Raw genomic sequence first — 17817 nt, 5'->3', positions numbered from 1 at the left:
TCATAACAAGCTAGCCGTGACCTTATTAAAGTCTAAAGGTATGTTCTTTATGATTAAAGCTTACGTTTTTGTGAATTGTTTGCTATGAAACTTGACCCTAGAGTAGATTGGGTCTAGATGCTTCATAAAAATGCAAACTTGATGATTAAAATGAACCTAATGGTCTAATGATAGTATACGGCTAAAAGATGAACCCTAGATCTAGCCTAGAACATTTTAAAATTATAAAGGTCCAAGCTTTATGCCTAAAACGAGATAGATCTTGAAGCTGGGATAGTAATGGGTGTAAAACGGGTATGGGAGATGATGATATAAGATTAAAAGTTCAAGATTTGAGCTATGAATCAGGAAATATGGGTAAGACAGAATCATATGATAGAAGAATGGGTGAGTTGGGTGTTTTCGGCCACCATGTGAACTCGGTTAGCAAGAATTCTTGGTGACCAAGGGTTCTCGGCCAAAATGGGAACTCGGTCAACACGAGTTCTTGGTCAACCCAAGTTCTCGGCCAGGTGGTTCTCGGCCAAAATGGGAACTCGGTCAACACGAGTTCTCGGTCTACCCAAGTTCTCGGCCAAGAAGGGTTCTCGGCCAAGAGGGTTCTCGGTCAAGAACCAAGGTTCTCGGTCAACGGACGAGTTCTCGGTCGTCCCAGTCCTCTGTTGGGCCCAGATAGTGAACAGTTGGGCCTGAATTAACTAAATCCATAAATGTTAAGCCCATTATCTTGGCTGAGTAGATAAGCCCAACTTAGAAGATAACTTAAAAGACACCACACATTCTTCTAAAGACGCCAGCCTCTTCGGTTCAATGTCATGTGTCTTCATTCAAACTAGCTGCCTTAGCCTATTTACCTGCGTGCATACTAAAAGTCAGCTACGCTGAGTGAGTTCTAGTTAATTAAGAAACTTATCATACAACCACTACATACATCATATACGTGTCCGAAGACACATAACCCCCAGTCTAACCCGCTACTGCTTAACCACTTAATTACCCCTACAGCTTAGCCACTTAATTACCCCAACAACTTAACCACTTATGCCACTTGATGCCACTTATGCCACTAGTGCCACTTTATGCCACTTATGCCACTTTATGCCACTTTAATAACGAAGGCACGCATAGACTCACTCTACCACGTGCTCACGTTATGCCCCTAACTCTATTACTAGACCCCTATCCACTTCTATCACACTATACTTCTACTTGTCTATAACCACTTCCTATCAGCACATTATTTACATAATAAGCAAGTCACATCAACAATCATACACACTAATAACCACTTGACAGTCACTATCCTTGGCGATACGTGCAATATCCGAAGATCGTTGACGCACCGGCAAGTATTATTTATTAGCTACTTGTATAACATCTATAGCATACACTTACCACTTAAGGTAAGTGTATTCACACTTCACATCGAGTATGCATACAGCCCCGAAAACATAACAAGGAAATGGGGCTAGAAACTCACCTGAACTCTGCTTCTTCATTCGATAGTTGTTAATCCCTCCTTTACTGAGCTCGGCTGACTGTATATAAGTTATACGTATTAATACTCGTCCTATCGTATCAGATTACTTTTACTTAGTATTAGGAGAACTTAGTATTAACTGTACGCTAACTTAACATGGCGAACTTATACCTTAAGCGAACTTAGCCTTAGGCGAAGTTAGCATTAAACGAACTTATCCTCAGGCGAAGTTGCTCAGCGAACTTGCTGGCGAACTTGGCTGCAGGCGAACTTAGCCGCAGGCGAAGTTGCCCAGCAGCGGCTACTGTTCGCACTTCACACCCATAATCACCTCCGTTTTCACATGAAACCCCTTGGTATGATATTACCAACCCCGCGAACATTTCCTATGATCGATATTGGGTAAAACTCGGCCCGGAAAAGCATAAAGTTCTGACCTTTAAGCTAAAACGTTCAAAACTAGACCTAGGGTTCATTCTAAACGAGTTGCACCTGTTTGCAGGTCCATTAAGTTAGTTTTAGCATCAAGTTCGCAACTTTACGTTTCATTTATACCCGATCTAATCTCGTTCTAAGTTTCAAGACTAAACGTTTATAAAAACATAACCTTTAACGATAAAGAACGTGCCTTTACCCGTTTTTAGGTCACGGTTAAGATTGGTTATGAACTACGATCTTGTATCTTGATTGTATATCAAAGATTTAGGCTAGAATCGGTCTCGGATCTCATCCTTCTTCTCACGGGCGCAATAGTGGTGTTTATGTGTGTGTTTTGGGTGTGTAGAGATTATGGAAAGATAGAATGATAAGTTAGGGTTTTAGGATGGCTCAAGGGGGTATTTATATCCCTTAAAGCCCATGGACCTAAGGCCCATCCCACCATCTTAATCCATATTAATTACCCAAGTCCATACTTCATCCTATATTTAATATTAATTAAAAATTAACACTCGCTTTTAAATCATGGACTTCTTTTATTTATTAATATAAAATTCGGGATGTTACAAAGACCGTTTGGTTTAGGTTTTTGGGTTTTCTGCTTTGCTTTGGTTCGGTATCAGTTTTTTCATTTTACCATTTTGGTTGAGATTTTGGGTAAAAATAAATGGCCAGAGATAATGAATTTAGGCCCAAATTTTTTGTTAACTAAAAATTATTAAACAGTATGGATTAGCTTACATGATATATGGCAGAGAGCATGGCAAGCTTTGCATTAGAATCAAGGGATTCTTGTAGTATAAAAATCAACTTCGAGTCTTGGTAAGGAATGTGCATCTGTTTTCCACTTTGAGAAACCACAATTTATTCAAATTCCTACATAATAAAACACATTATTTAATTCAATATACAGTCAACTTATAAAAACAGAACAAACTGTGAGCTTCCATACTTAAGCTGTAAGAGGGAACACGAACATCTGATTTTGCTGATATGGGATCCTCAAATCTTGAACCGGTCCAAACATACTTCAAAACATTGAACAAATTATTCATGGCAAGTGTACCTACACTGCGATAGGTGATAATATAGCAACATATTTGATCATTTTGCACCATGTAGAAACATAAAGACAATATAATCATCCATTACATTATAAAATACCATGAACAAAATTTTAAAACATTGTTTTAGTATAAAAATTAAGCTAAAAAGACAAAATAACTACCTATGCCTTCAACATCATAAATATGAAAAATGATAACTCAAGACCAGATCAAGCCTGAATGGTTTGTGCTAAAATGTCAAACTCTTGGAACTTTGCAGCTCACAAACTTGCAGCATCAAAATCTATTTGGAAATTCTAGTTAACTATGAAAATCAACATCTTCAAGTTATATTGAAAAATGATTTATGAATTCTAACTGATTCAATCACATATATAATATATCAAATAACATGAAATATAAAAACTTATTTAAACCATTAATAAACACCTAATTGACATATGATGTAGGGTAAAGATCAACCTAACAGTAAAAGGTAGATAAAAAAATCGAAACAAAAATACTAACTTATTAGATGGGATTTAAATCGGCCCAAACATGTTTCTCTCCTTACTAACAGAGGTAGAAAAAAAGTCCTCATTATGTCTAAAGAGAAGAGAATAAGCAAAAGAGCCCGATCCATCAAATATCTAGGTTTTATGCTCAGAATCATAAAACTATTAAATCAGAGGTTGAAAACGACATATACCTGTATACCAGTGATGGTTATCTTCGATCTGGCCTCCGAGCAGCTTCATTCGGGTTCCTTTAAACAGTTATTGCACCTTCAAAATACGGGTATAGTTCAGTTTCAGTCTATTATCATCATTATCGAACATGATGTAACACCCGTCAAAATTCCTTCCAAATTTTCAACTTATAATAATTGAAGGGTCAAAATGTAACAACCAAATATAAAAAGTGGATGTAAAGATATAGTTAATAAAATATTCCACTTTATATTATTCTTACTTGAACGTCTATCAAAATTACCATCGTTTAAACTAATCAAACATCGTTAGAGACTAAAACAAATATAAATCAACTAATCAAAAACATGTATAACAAAAATGTCACCGAATGCTTTTAATACAAATATGTTTCATTCTCATTTTTATACACTAAATGATATGTGTGTGTTTTAGTATTGAGAGGCCCTGCCACATATCTTATATAATTTCACCTTACATAGCAAATAATTGTCACGTTCGTTTTAGTTTACCAACAATATTATAGTTGACATTTGTTAATTTAAATAATCATCACACATAATTCAACCAAGCTCATAAATCAACCAAGCCCCTCAACAGGTGTATGCGATGCTAACTATAAACTATAATAGTATAATTGATTACTTGACTCTACAAAAACTTAAGACTATATAAATGTAGTAATAGAAACCTTCAACTTGAAGAAACTAGTACAACACTCATTTATTACTTCTAAATACATTAATACAAACAATAAAACACACACACACACATATATATATATATATATATGTATTAATAATAAGTTTGCATCATCATTTTGAAAAACACATATATTTGTTTGCTGTGATTCAACAAATGATATGTAACATTCTAAATATTCTAATAATAAATAAAGAAAGTCGTGTTTTAATTATCGTGTGTTAATATTTAATTGATATTAAATATAGAAAGTGTCATGGACTTGGATTAATTAAGATGGATTTAAGGGTAATGGGCCTTAGGTCCATGGGCTTTAAGGGATATAAATACCCCTTAAACCATCCTAAAACCCTAACCATCATTTCCATCTTTCATAAATCTCTACAAACTCAAAAACACACACTTCCTTATTATTATTTACGGCCGAGAGAGAGGATGAGGGTGAAACGACCAACGAACATCGAATAGCAATAAATCTCTCATATACAAGCTAGATACAAGATAACCAAGCGAAACGCGACCAATCGAACGTATAAAGGTATGTTCCAATCTTAAAGTTAACGTTTTATAAACGTTTAGTATTGAAACGTGAAATAATAGTGGATCGGGTCTGGGTGGAACGGAAAGTAGCGCGCTTGATGATAAAACGAACCTAATGAACATAAACGGCTCGTTTAAAATGGAACCCTAAGATCTAGTTTTGAACGTTTTAGCTTAAAGGTCCAAACTTTACGCTTATCTGGGTCAAGTCTTATCCGAAGTTGACCATGGGAACGTTTACGAGGATGGTTAAAAGGTTTATACATTGAAACATAGCCGATTAGTGGGGTTAAAGCCAAACCAGTGACCGTCGCTGGATAACTTCGCATTAAGCAACTTCGCTGTAAGCAACTTCGCAGTAGGCAACTTCGTTGTAAGCTAAGTTCGCTTAACGCTTAACTTCGCCAAGTTAATTTCGCCATTTTTAAGTTCGCCATCAGCTAAGTTCGCCCACTAATATGTTCGCTTAAGTTAAGTTCGCGTAAATACTTAAGTTCGCTGAACTGTTTAAGTTCGCTTAAATGCTTAAGTTCGCTTAACTGTTTAAGTTCGCTTAACGACCAAGTAAAAGAAAACTAATGCTAGACCGTAGACTAGATTAGACGAGTATTGATACTTGAAACCTATATACAGATAGCAGAGCACAGTTAAAGAAAGGAATCACGATAAACGGAGAAAGAAACCGGATACAGGTGAGTTTCTAGTCCCATTTTCTTGTTATGTTTTCGGGGTTGTGTGCATACTCGATGTGATAGTTAATACGCTTACCTTAAATGGTAAGTGTATGCCATGTATGATTTATGTGATAGATATTATGTTATGATTGTGAATGAAAGCTTGTCAATACGTGAACGATCTTCGGATATTGCACGTGTTGACAAGGGAGGTATGTACATTGTGAATGAAAGCTTGTCAATACGTGAACGATCTTCGGATATTGCACGTGTGGAAAAGGGAGGTATGTATATGAAAGATGAATGTGTGTGATATAAATATATGAATGATATATGAGTATGTTATAATTATTAAAGAAAGTATATGTATGAGTATGTAAAGATGGTATGAACGAAGAAGAAGAAATAGGGATCAGGTCCTAATAATATCTGAGATAGAGAAGACGGGATCAGACCCTTATAATATCTGAGATAGAGAAGTAAAAAGGGATCAGACCCTAATAATATCTGAGATAGAAAAGAAAGGGATCAGACCCTAAATAATATCTGAGATAGACAAAGGAAAGAGGGATCAGACCCTAATAATATCTGAGATAGAAAAGGAAGGGATCAGACCCTAATAATATCCGAGATAGAAAAGGAAGGGATCAGACCATAATAATATCTGAGATAGAATGGACAGTAAGTATAAAGTATGAACTTAATAAAGTATGTACGTATGTATGAAGGTATGAAATAAAAGTAAATTAGTAAAGTAATTATTATGTATCTTCGGATGCATGGTTGAAGGTAAGTGAATGTATTGTATGATGTATGTTTAACTAGAACTCACTCAGCGTAGCTGACTTTTAGTATGCACGCAGGTGAGTAGGATGAGACAGCTGGCGTGAGTGGAACACATGGCAGAAGAATAAAAGCCTGGCATCTGAGGACCCTTTTATGTTTTATAAGTTATGTTTTAATTTCGAAAGACAAGAAGAATGTTTTAAGGCATGTTTATGATTTGATATGTAATGTTTTATGAAAGCCTGGCATCTGAAGAATGTTTTAACTCTGATTTTAGAACTGCGTTTATGAGTAAATCCAACACCAAAGTAGGGCTACCGGCAACGGGGCCTTACAAGTTGCTATCAGAGAAAAGTTCGAGAGATTTAAGCATCCTACATGCTTAGACTTAAACAGAGAATGGGATTTAAGTAAGAAAAGAAAGAAGATGCCAGTTCAAGAATGCCACGTGTCGCTCAAGCAAGCTCATCAAAGGTAAGATGTATGATTAAATGATGTATGTTAAATGATAAAGAAAGGATATGTGTACGTTAGGGATAGGATTAATTGATTGTTTTGATTGACTAAATGTTTAAGTAGAACCAGCACAAATAGACTCATAAAGGGAAGTGTATAGGACACGGAAAGTAACGTGAACAGCTAATCACCGCTGGCCACTGTTATTACCTGTTAGCCTTACTATCCTTGTACTAAATAGTTGCTTGAGTGATGACGTTTGTGTTTTCCCTTTTTAGAATACGATGGCTGGAACGGGAGGAAATGTGGGAGCTGGAGGTCACACTGGACGTCGTGGCAGGCCTCGTCGTGTCCGACAACTTTCGGTTGAAACAGCTTCCAACACCGGAGATGAGGGAAGCGCAGCTGGAGGGAACCCGAACAACAATGAAGGGGTTCAACTGGATCCCGCAATCCAAGCAGCTATTGTTCAAGCTGTAGCCACTGCTGTGAAGAATATGACTCTTGGAGAGTCTGCTGGAAGCCGTGAAAGAACTGCTGAAGGGGCTGGAGGTGATGGTAGGAGAGACGAAGAAGAAGAGAGGGAGGCCCCGAGTGGGGTTGATTCTGTGAAAGCCGATGACGGGAAAAGAGGCCGAGGTAGGTGCAACTATAAGTCCTTCAAGGGTTGTGACCCGCCGAAGCTGACCGGTTTGGAAGACGCAATCGCTACTCTTCAATGGATAACCACCATGGATAAGATTATCCGTATTAGCGAGTGCCGTCTCGACCAAGCTGTGGGTTATGCCACTCAATCATTCGGTGATGAGGCTATGTACTGGTGGGAATTTGTTGAACAGAGGAAGACCCGAGAGGAGATAAAAGCTATGCGGTGGGATGATTTGAAAGATCTGGTGATGAAGAAGTTTTATGCGGATGCAGAGGTTGAAAGGGTTGAAATGAAGTTTGAGTCTGAAGGCGGGTAAGATGACACACCGCGAATACACCACTGAATTCAACCGCCTGTCTCGGTTGGTGCCAGACATGGTGAACACTGAAGCCAAGCGGATCAAGTGTTACCTGAGGGGACTGCCGCAGAATATTCGCGTCTTGGTCAAGGCGGGTAGACCAGGTACTTTTGATTATGCTGTGGGGCTCGCAGAAACGGTTTATGAGGACTTGGAAGATGAGGTGGTTATGGAAGAGAAGAAAGAGAAGAAGTGGGTCGCTCCTGCCAAACGACCTGGTACTCAGTTATGGAACCCCAAGAACAAGCAACCAAGAGTTTGGGAGAAGAGATCGTGCTAGACATGTGGAAAGATGCACGGGGGTGAGTGTAAGTGGGGTAAAGGATCTGATGTGTGTTATAAGTGTGGTAAGGCTCATGGTGGGGAATGCAGGCTGGGATCGAATGCCTGTTATAAGTGTGGAAAGGTGGGGCATTATGCTCCCGATTGTACTGCAAAATCCGCATGTTACAAGTGCGGTAAGCCAGGACATTTTGCTAAGGAATGCACTGATGGTGGTACCGGATGGAGTGGGAAGAATGATGCTGATCAGACTAGGCCAAGAGCCTACATGCTGACTCAGGAGCATGCTAAACAGATTCCAGATGTTGTGACTGGTACGTTTCTAGTAAACGGTATTTCTGCTTCTGTATTGTTTGATTCGGGTGCGAATAAAAGTTTTGTAGCTACTCCATTTAGTAAATTAGCTAAAATGAAATGTTGCCGAGTGTCTGAAACTTTTATAGTAGAGACCGCTAGTGACACTTCGGTTACAATAATGAAAATGGTTAAGGACTGTAAGATAGAGTTAGAGGGACATGAGTTCCCAGTTACTTTGTATGTAATGACCTTAGGAGGGTTCGATGTGGTTTTGGGAATGGATTGGTTATCTGAGTTTGAAGCTCAGATAGTATGTAAGAGTAGGATAATAAGGTTAAAGTCCTTGGATGGCAGTGCGGTGGCGGTTTATGGTGATAAGGAAAGTTCTGGGCTTAAAGTCATTTCAATGATAAAAGCCGAGGGTTTGTTAAGGCGAGGGTGCGGTGCCTACCTGGCGTATATTGTCAACGCTACGGCCGAGACAAAAGAAATGAAAGATGTTCCTATCATGTGCGACTACCCAGAAGTATTCCCAGAGGATCTTCCGGGGTTTGCCACCGGAGCGAGAGATAGAATTCCAGATAGATTTAGTACCAGGAGCCCAACCCGTCGCGAAAGCACCTTACCGTTTAGCGCCGTCCAAGATGAAAGAACTGATGTCCCAACTGCAAGAACTCCTCGACAAAGGTTTCATAAGACCAAGTGTTTCCCCGTGGGGCGCACCGGTGTTGTTCGTAAAGAAGAAGGATGGAAGCATGAGAATGTGCACAGATTATCGCGAGTTGAATAACTGACGGTGAAGAACAGGTATCCTTTGCCAAGGATTGATGATCTGTTTGACCAACTGCAAGGTTCAAGTTGGTTCTCACGGATAGATCTCAGATCAAACTGAGATGGGATTGCACGTGTTTATGGGTTGAACGAGATTCAAGTTGGGGAAATGGTTGAATTTGCCAGCGGTGTGAAAGGAATAGCCTTGAATCTTGAGAATGAGAATGTAGGGATTGTTGTCTTTGGTAGTGATACTGCTATTAAAGAAGGAGATCTTGTCAAGCGCACTGGCTCTATTGTGGATGTCCCTGACTACCGAGCAGGGGCAAAAATATGATAAGTAGATACATAATTTCGAGTGTGATCAGACAACCAAAAATCAGACAATGACAGAGCGGCCTGTGATTCAGGATTGATCGACGCCCGAAGAACGCTGGCTATCATCAGCTGAAGGTGAAAGAGGCAGACATCCCTAAACAGCGTTTCGGACGCGGTACGGACATTACGAGTTCCTCGTGATGTCATTCGGTCTAACGAATGCTCCCGCAGCATTTATGGACATGATGAATATGGTATGTCGGCCTATGTTGGATAAATTGGTAATCGTCTTTATTGATGACATATTGATTTATTCAAAGATGAGACTGATCATGCCGATCATTTGAGGGAGGTATTCGAGACTCTGAAGAAGGAGAAGTTATATGCTAAATTTTCGAAGTGCGCGTTCTGGTTGCGAGAAGTGCAATTCCTAGGACACGTGATTAATCCGGAAGGGATTATGGTAGACCCCGCAAAGATTGAAGCGATAGCAAATTGGAAGACTCTGCAGAATCCGACTGATATACGAAGCTTCTTAGGGTTAGCTGGCTACTATAGGAGATTCATCGAAGGTTTCTCCAAGATAGCCGCACCGCTGACCAGTATGACCCGAAAGACGATAGTATTCAGTTGGGGTAAGTTTCAAGAAGAAGCTTTTCAGGAATTAAAGAAGAGACTCACGCAAGCTCCAATCCTTGCTTTACCCGATGGTGACGAGGATTTGGTTGTTTGTACAGATGCTTCGCATCGTGGGTTAGGTTGCGTGTTGATGCAACGAGGGAAGGTGATAGCTTACGCGTCCAGGCAGTTAAAGGTTCACGAGAGTACTTATCCGACGCATGATTTAGAGCTAGCAGCAGTAGTGCATGCCTTAAAGATATGGAGGCATTACCTGTATGGTACCAAGTGTACTATTTATACGGATCATAAAAGTTTAAAGTACTTCTTCGAGCAAAATGAATTGAATATGAGGCTGAGAAAGTGGTTAGAATTGATAAAAGATTACGACTGCGACATTAAGTACTATCCTGGTAAGGCTAATGTGGTCGCCGACGCGCTGAGTCGTAAGAATGAGGAAGTCCTTGCAACAGTGAAGTCATACCAACTGATTATGAACTCAAGTCTTTTTGAAGAGATTGTCAAGGTACAGTCAGAGGTGCTAGTAGATGAAGGGTTAGTTAGGAAAGAAAGGATTTATGGCTAGCAAGATGAGTTGATGGAAAACACTCATGGTGTTAAGACTAGATTTGACCGTATGTGGATTCCACGCCATGGAGATCTCAGAGGTCGAATCTTAGATGAAGCTCATAAATCAAGATACTCGATTCATCCTGGAGCTACAAAGATGTATCAAGATTTGAAAAGAGACTACTGGTGGCCTGGAATGAAGAGTGATGTAGTAGATTATGTCAGTAAGTGCTTAACTTGCTTACAAGTCAAAGCCGAACATCAGAAGCCTTATGGAAAGATGCAACCACTGGAGATACCTGAATGGAAATGGGAACACATCACCATGGATTTCATAACTAAGCTACCCCGTACAGCTAAGCATCATGATACCATCTGGGTGATCGTGGACCGTTTGACCAAAAGTGCTCACTTTCTGCCTATACGAGAGGCCATCTCGTCAGAAACGTTAGCAAGTTTGTTCATCAAAGAGGTTGTATCTAAGCATGGAGTGCCACTGTCGATCGTGTCCAATAGAGATACTCGATTCACTTCGAGGTTCTGGAAGAAATTCCATCAAGCTATGGGAACAAGATTGAACATTAGTACGGCGTATCATCCTCAAACCGATGGGCAGTCTGAAAGGACGATCCAAACCTTTGAGGATATGCTATGTGCTTGTGTTTTAGACTTTGGAGGAAGTTGGGATGATCATCTGCACCTAACAGAATTCTCCTACAACAACATCTACCATTCAAGTATTGGTATGCCACCGTTTGAGATGCTTTACGGGAGACGATGTAGAACCCCGGTGTATTGGGGAGAAATTGGTCAGAAGGAGATGGGAAGCCTAGAGGTTGTGCAAGAAACATCATCAAAGTTTGATCAGATCAAAGCAAGAATGAAAGCTGCTCAAGACGGACAGAAGTCGTATGCTGACAAGCGGCGACGACCGATTGAGTTTAACATTGGTGACAATGTGATGCTCAAGGTCTCGCCTTGGAAAGGGATTATTCGTTTTAGAAAAAGAGGGAAGTTGAGTCCGAGGTACATCGGACCGTTTAAAATCTTAGATTGTGTGGGTGAAGTAGCTTATAAGTTGGATTTACCCGATGAGTTAGAAGGAATTCATTCAACCTTTCATGTTTCTCATCTGAGGAAGTGTCTAGCCGATGACACGTCTCACGTGCCATTGATGGAGATCGAAGTTGATGAACAACTGAACTACATTGAGCAACCGATAGAGATTGTTGATCTCAAGGAGAAGCGGCTTCGCCACAAGGTCATACCTTTGGTAAAAGTGATATGGAAGCATCGCAAGGGATCAGATGCTACTTGGGAAGCTGAGGATGAGATGCGCAAGTTCTACCCTAGTTTGTTTAAGTAATAGTTAGGTTTCGCGGACGAAGCCTCTTTAAGGAGGGAAGACTTGTAACATCCTAAATATTCTAATAATAAATAATGAAAGTCGTGTTTTAATTATCGTGTGTTAATATTTAATTGATATTAAATATAGAAAGTGTCATGGACTTGGATTAATTAAGATGGATTTAAGGGTAATGGGCCTTAGGTCCATGGGCTTTAAGGGATATAAATACCCCTTAAACCATCCTAAAACCCTAACCATCATTTCCATCTTTCATAAATCTCTACACACTCAAAAACACACACTTCCTTATTATTATTTACGTCCGAGAGAGAGGAAGAGGGTGAAACGACCAACGAACATCGAATAGCAATAAATCTCTCATATACAAGCTAGATACAAGATAACCAAGCGAAACGCGACCAATCGAACGTATAAAGGTATGTTCCAATCTTAAAGTTAACGTTTTATAAACGTTTAGTATTGAAACGTGAAATAATAGTGGATCGGGTCTGGGTGGAACGGAAAGTAGCGCGCTTGATGATAAAACGAACCTAATGAACATAAACGGCTCGTTTAAAATGGAACCCTAAGATCTAGTTTTGAACGTTTTAGCTTAAAGGTCCAAACTTTACGCTTATCCGGGTCAAGTCTTATCTGAAGTTGACCATGGGAATGTTTACGAGGATGTTTAAAAGGTTTATACATTGAAACATAGCCGATTAGTGGGGTTAAAGCCAAACCAGTGGCCGTCGCTGGATAACTTCGCATTAAGCAACTTCGCTGTAAGCAACTTCGCAGTAGGCAACTTCGTTGTAAGCTAAGTTCGCTTAACGCTTAACTTCGCCAAGTTAATTTCGCCATTTTTAAGTTCGCCATCAGCTAAGTTCGCCCACTAATATGTTCGCTTAAGTTAAGTTCGCGTAAATACTTAAGTTCGCTTAACTGTTTAAGTTCGCTTAAATGCTTAAGTTCGCTTAACTGTTTAAGTTTGCTTAACGACCAAGTAAAAGAAAACTAATGCTAGACCGTAGACTAGATTAGACGAGTATTGATACTTGAAACCTATATACAGATAGCAGAGCACAGTTAAAGAGAGGAATCACGATAAACGGAGAAAGAAACCGGATACATGTGAGTTTCTAGCCCCATTTCCTTGTTATGTTTTCAGGGTTGTGTGCATACTCGATGTGATAGTTAATACGCTTACCTTAAATGGTAAGTGTATGCCATGTATGATTTATGTGATAGATATTATGTTATGATTGTGAATGAAAGCTTGTCAATACGTGAACGATCTTCGGATATTGCACGTGTTGACAAAGGAGGTATGTACATTGTGAATGAAAGCTTGTCAATACGTGAACGATCTTCGGATATTGCACGTGTTGACAAGGGAGGTATGTACATTGTGAATGAAAGCTTGTCAATACGTGAACGATCTTCGGATATTGCACGTGTGGACAAGGGAGGTATGTATATGAACGATGAATGTGTATGATATAAATATATGAACGATATATGAGTACTTTATAATGATTAAAGAAAGTATATGTATGAGTATGTAAAGATGGTATGAACAAAGAAAAAGAAAGAGGGATCATACCCTAATAATATCTGAGATAGAGAAGACGGGATCAGACCCTTATAATATCTGAGATAGAGAAGTAAAAAGGGATCAGACCCTAATAATATCTGAGATAGACAAGAAAGGGATCGGACCCTAAATAATATCTGGGATAGACAAAGGAAAGAGGGATCAGACCTTAATAATATCTGAGATATAAAAGGAAGGGATCAGACCCTAATAATATCTGAGATAGAAAGGACAGTAAGTATAAAGTATGAACTTAATAAAGTATGTATGTATGTATGAAGGTATGAAATAAAAGTAAATTAATAAAGTAATTATTAGGTATCTCCGGATGCATGGTTGAAGGTAAGTGAATGTATTGTATGATGTATGATTAACTAGAATCACGCAGCGTAGCTGACTTTTAGTATGCACGCAGGTGAGTAGGATGAGACAGCTGGCGTGAGTGGAACACATGGCAGAAGAATAAAAGCCTGGCATCTGAGGACCCTTTTATGTTTTATAGGATATGTTTTAATTTCGAAAGACAAGAAAAATGTTTTAAGGCATGTTTATGATTTGATATGTAATGTTTTATGAAATTTTATATTCCGCGTAAAGTTTTTAATTAAATATGATTTTAGAACTGCGTTTATCAGTAAATCCAACACCAAAGTAGGGCTACCGGCAACGGGGCCTTACATGATATAATATGCATATTATGGATATGGATAACAAAATAACCAACCGACTAACACCATCAATATATACACACATACAAAATCTCAATTTCTTACACACTAGCATGCAATTTCTTTATCGGAAAATAATAATAATAAAGAGAATAATAATAAAGAAAGGGGGTAGTAGGGGTAGCTAAGTAAACATCAGTGGTGGTGATGTTCGATAACCAACGGTGAGATCGGTGTCATGACGTGATAAACAAGGCGCCTAGCAAAGTCATGGTGGACCGCCACCACAGTCCGTTAAGAACTGCTGGACCAGTTTTCAAAAGAAGGCTTCATGGGTGGGTTAAGGCATTCCAACTCGTTCTCGACACCCTACAACGACTCGAGTTCCCGAGCCTCGAAGTTCATGCCATCAAGTTGGAATCCCAGCGCCACTCCGGAGTACCGACGTTTCGTTCCCCCGAAGACACTTGACGTGTAGTAGAGGTGTTATACATTCGTCCATAGGCATTCTAACCGAATACCCATTTAAGGTAGGATTATTCTTAAGTTATTATTTTATTATTATATGGCTTAGACCATAGTCAGGGATATAGCCCAAACCTTGATCATAAATATGTTTACATAAGCTTTAAACATACAAAGAATTATAATAGTGTTTCTTTACAATTAGGAAACATCAGTTTTACGTTCATAAGGGTATATAGTTTCTTCACAATTAAGAAACGTAACATTCTATATACAAGGAATATAGTTAAAACATTGTTTCTTTATAATTAAGAAACATAAAATTTTTTCATACAAAAATAGCAGTCAATGAATGTTTCTTCTTGAAGAAGAAATAGATTATAGATGTTTCTTCAGGAAGAAGAAACTCAGCATATGATTTGGTAAATAAACAGAAAGACTACAGGTCTTGATATTTTATTTAAACTAATGATCAGTCAAGGCTTAAAGCTACTAAAACCAGATTAAAGGTCTGTAGCCGGTTCAAGAAACGATCCGGGTATTTATGTAAACCTATTTTATAGGTCAATCATCAATCAATCAATCATTCACAGTCAAGGTTTCAAACGAAATCACCATATCATTCAGAACAGACAATCACAGGTGAATACGTTAACCTTTTCAAACAGTCAAAACATATTTATACTCGATAAGATGAACGGGTGTTTGTCTTAACGAGTCAATCAAATGTCTACATGAGATCATGTGATCTCTAAAATGTTATAATACAAAGTAGAGAATAAAATCAACTCAGACCGAATACGCATGTGTCTGGATCCAAACATAACTGTTAAAGCTCAATCAATCAATCAAAGGCGAGGTAGCCGCGGGCTTAAACGGTCATGACCAGTTCTCTGTTCAGGGCCGTGTGGCTCGGAAAATACCGTTATGTGTGTAGGGCAGTGGTACATATACCGGAAGTAGAAATGCTTCCGCTGAGTTTGTAAAGAAAACTATGTTTGTATTGTAATCGTCATTCAAAATGTTTTATTGAGTCATACGTGTTCACCAGCATATAGCTGGCGTATTTTTCCAACCCATTGCAGGTAGTTAAGCATAAGTAACAGTTACAAGGATTGGAGTCTATATTGCAGATAGAAGCGCGTAACGAGATTGCTCCATTTTGAAATATAATCCTTGTAATATGAAACATATGTTTTGTAAACCAATACTTGGGTATTTAATTCCCAAGGTAATTTTCAATGTAAATTAATATTAAATACAACCTAAGTCTTCCGCTAAAATTAACCCATAAACTCTGATATATTTACAAAACAAGTACCAACTTGTGGTCACACGCCTAGGCCCTAAGTCGGGGTGTGACATGTTGGTATCAGAGCCATCAGTTTTATCGAATTAGGTATTTGACCAAAGTACCTAGGCTTTAACTAGTTTAGAATTTGATAAGTACGGATAAGATATGGTAGTACAAGTTCTTATCTTAAATCCTAACTAAATAATTCGACAATAGTATTCCCATCGACTCCACACCCAACAAATAATTATTCGTGTAAGCCAAGTAAGGCAATTGTCTGTATCTCAGCCTATACCAATAAAGTGACTAATAAACAAACGCCGACGACATTTATCACATACTTTATGTGTATGATTATATTATATACAGATGTTTAATAATGATGTATATTTGTATGATATGGATAAGAAAGTCTCTACAATATGACACGTTGTCAGAGACACTAACTTAAAACTAGTGATTTGTAATTCCACACTTGATATCTGCAAATTCTATTTGCATATGTATACTTGCATATAAACTTTGAGTCTTGAGAGGATTCAAAATAAAGTACAGATTAACCAAATATTTAATGATGAGGAGTAGAAAGCGAGTTTTAATTGATGGCGTCGAGTTGCCAGTAATAGAAGTAGTGTTTCACAAATTGCTAAAAAAGTAATAATAATTTTTTTTAAAAATGATCCCAACTGACTACTATCAAAAGTTCCCGACAGTTCGCCGGGAATGTCAAAGGCAATTGACCGCCATCCCTTATGACAATTGTACACCACAACTAATAATTTATATGTTATGATAACCTTTTTACATGTGTCGGGTAACGTATTATATCGCGACCTAATAGACCGCCACCATATGTAACGGTATGCAACAAACCGACAAGTAGGCTATAAAATTGGCAACCATGTCTATAGAAGATCCATATGCGGACTTTTTAGAATGTCCCATCTTTAATCTTACATAAGTAAGATATCAACAAGATATAATGATAAGATTATTAAAATTCATAGCCCTAGTATGGGTATAAATCGAGAAATCATTACCAATGACTAAGTATCCTATTAAGGCAATTTAAGAGAATGTAGTTTTCAATATGAATCATGAAAGGAAATATTTATAATACAAAGCAGTAAAGTAAATAGTTAATTACAACTAGCCATTGTTATTGACAGTTTACATTACTCATTATATTCTGAATTATTATCTTACATGACAACATTCGAGACCCCACGTCTGTAATAATTACAAAACATCTTTTTCTATCAACCCATATGATTAATTTTATGGATAGAGCCAAGTAGAAAATATTTTAGAAATTTTAGAACTTCATAAGAAAATCATTTAGAAAGTTTTCAATAGTGTTTTTTACACTATCTACTAAATTAAAATATCATGATAGTAATAGACCAACTTATAAGATTGAGTAAAAAAAAATAAAAAAAATAAAATAAATAAGAGACTACTTATACAGATAAAGCTAAGTTAAGCCACTCATGAAACCAAATCAAACAAATACAAAAAGCTAAAATTACGTAACCAACATTAGTCGTCATAAATAGACACACAATAAATTGAAAACTTTGTATAAAGAAAACTCATATAAAGGAATATGTCAAAATAGTCCATGTAGAATACACCATCCGTATTTAAAAAAAATAATAAATCAAATGATTTAGGACAGGAACAAAGTGCTTCAAAGAGAACTAAGGAATAAATTTATATATAAAAAATAAAATTGTATGATGTGAAATAATAA

General features: G+C 37.9%; 1 long non-coding RNA gene across 1 annotated transcript; it reads right to left on the bottom strand.

Annotated features, from left to right (window-relative positions):
* Window positions 1-2491: 2491 nt before the first annotated feature.
* On the bottom strand, window positions 2492-3790 carry LOC143617703 (uncharacterized). The gene is made up of 3 exons (XR_013150872.1): window positions 3674-3790; window positions 2871-2946; window positions 2492-2794 (listed from the first exon to the last, which is right to left on the bottom strand). It is a non-coding gene; the product is annotated as an uncharacterized LOC143617703 (long non-coding RNA).
* Window positions 3791-17817: the final 14027 nt, after the last annotated feature.

Source organism: Bidens hawaiensis, unplaced genomic scaffold (genome assembly GCF_021521415.1).
Source record: "Bidens hawaiensis isolate Kalapana, Puna unplaced genomic scaffold, B.hawaiensis_p1.1 tig00057042_1, whole genome shotgun sequence".
Lineage (NCBI taxonomy): Eukaryota > Viridiplantae > Streptophyta > Magnoliopsida > Asterales > Asteraceae > Bidens > Bidens hawaiensis.
Note: the sequence above shows the minus strand (reverse complement) of the source record. Positions and strands in the feature narration are given on the sequence as shown.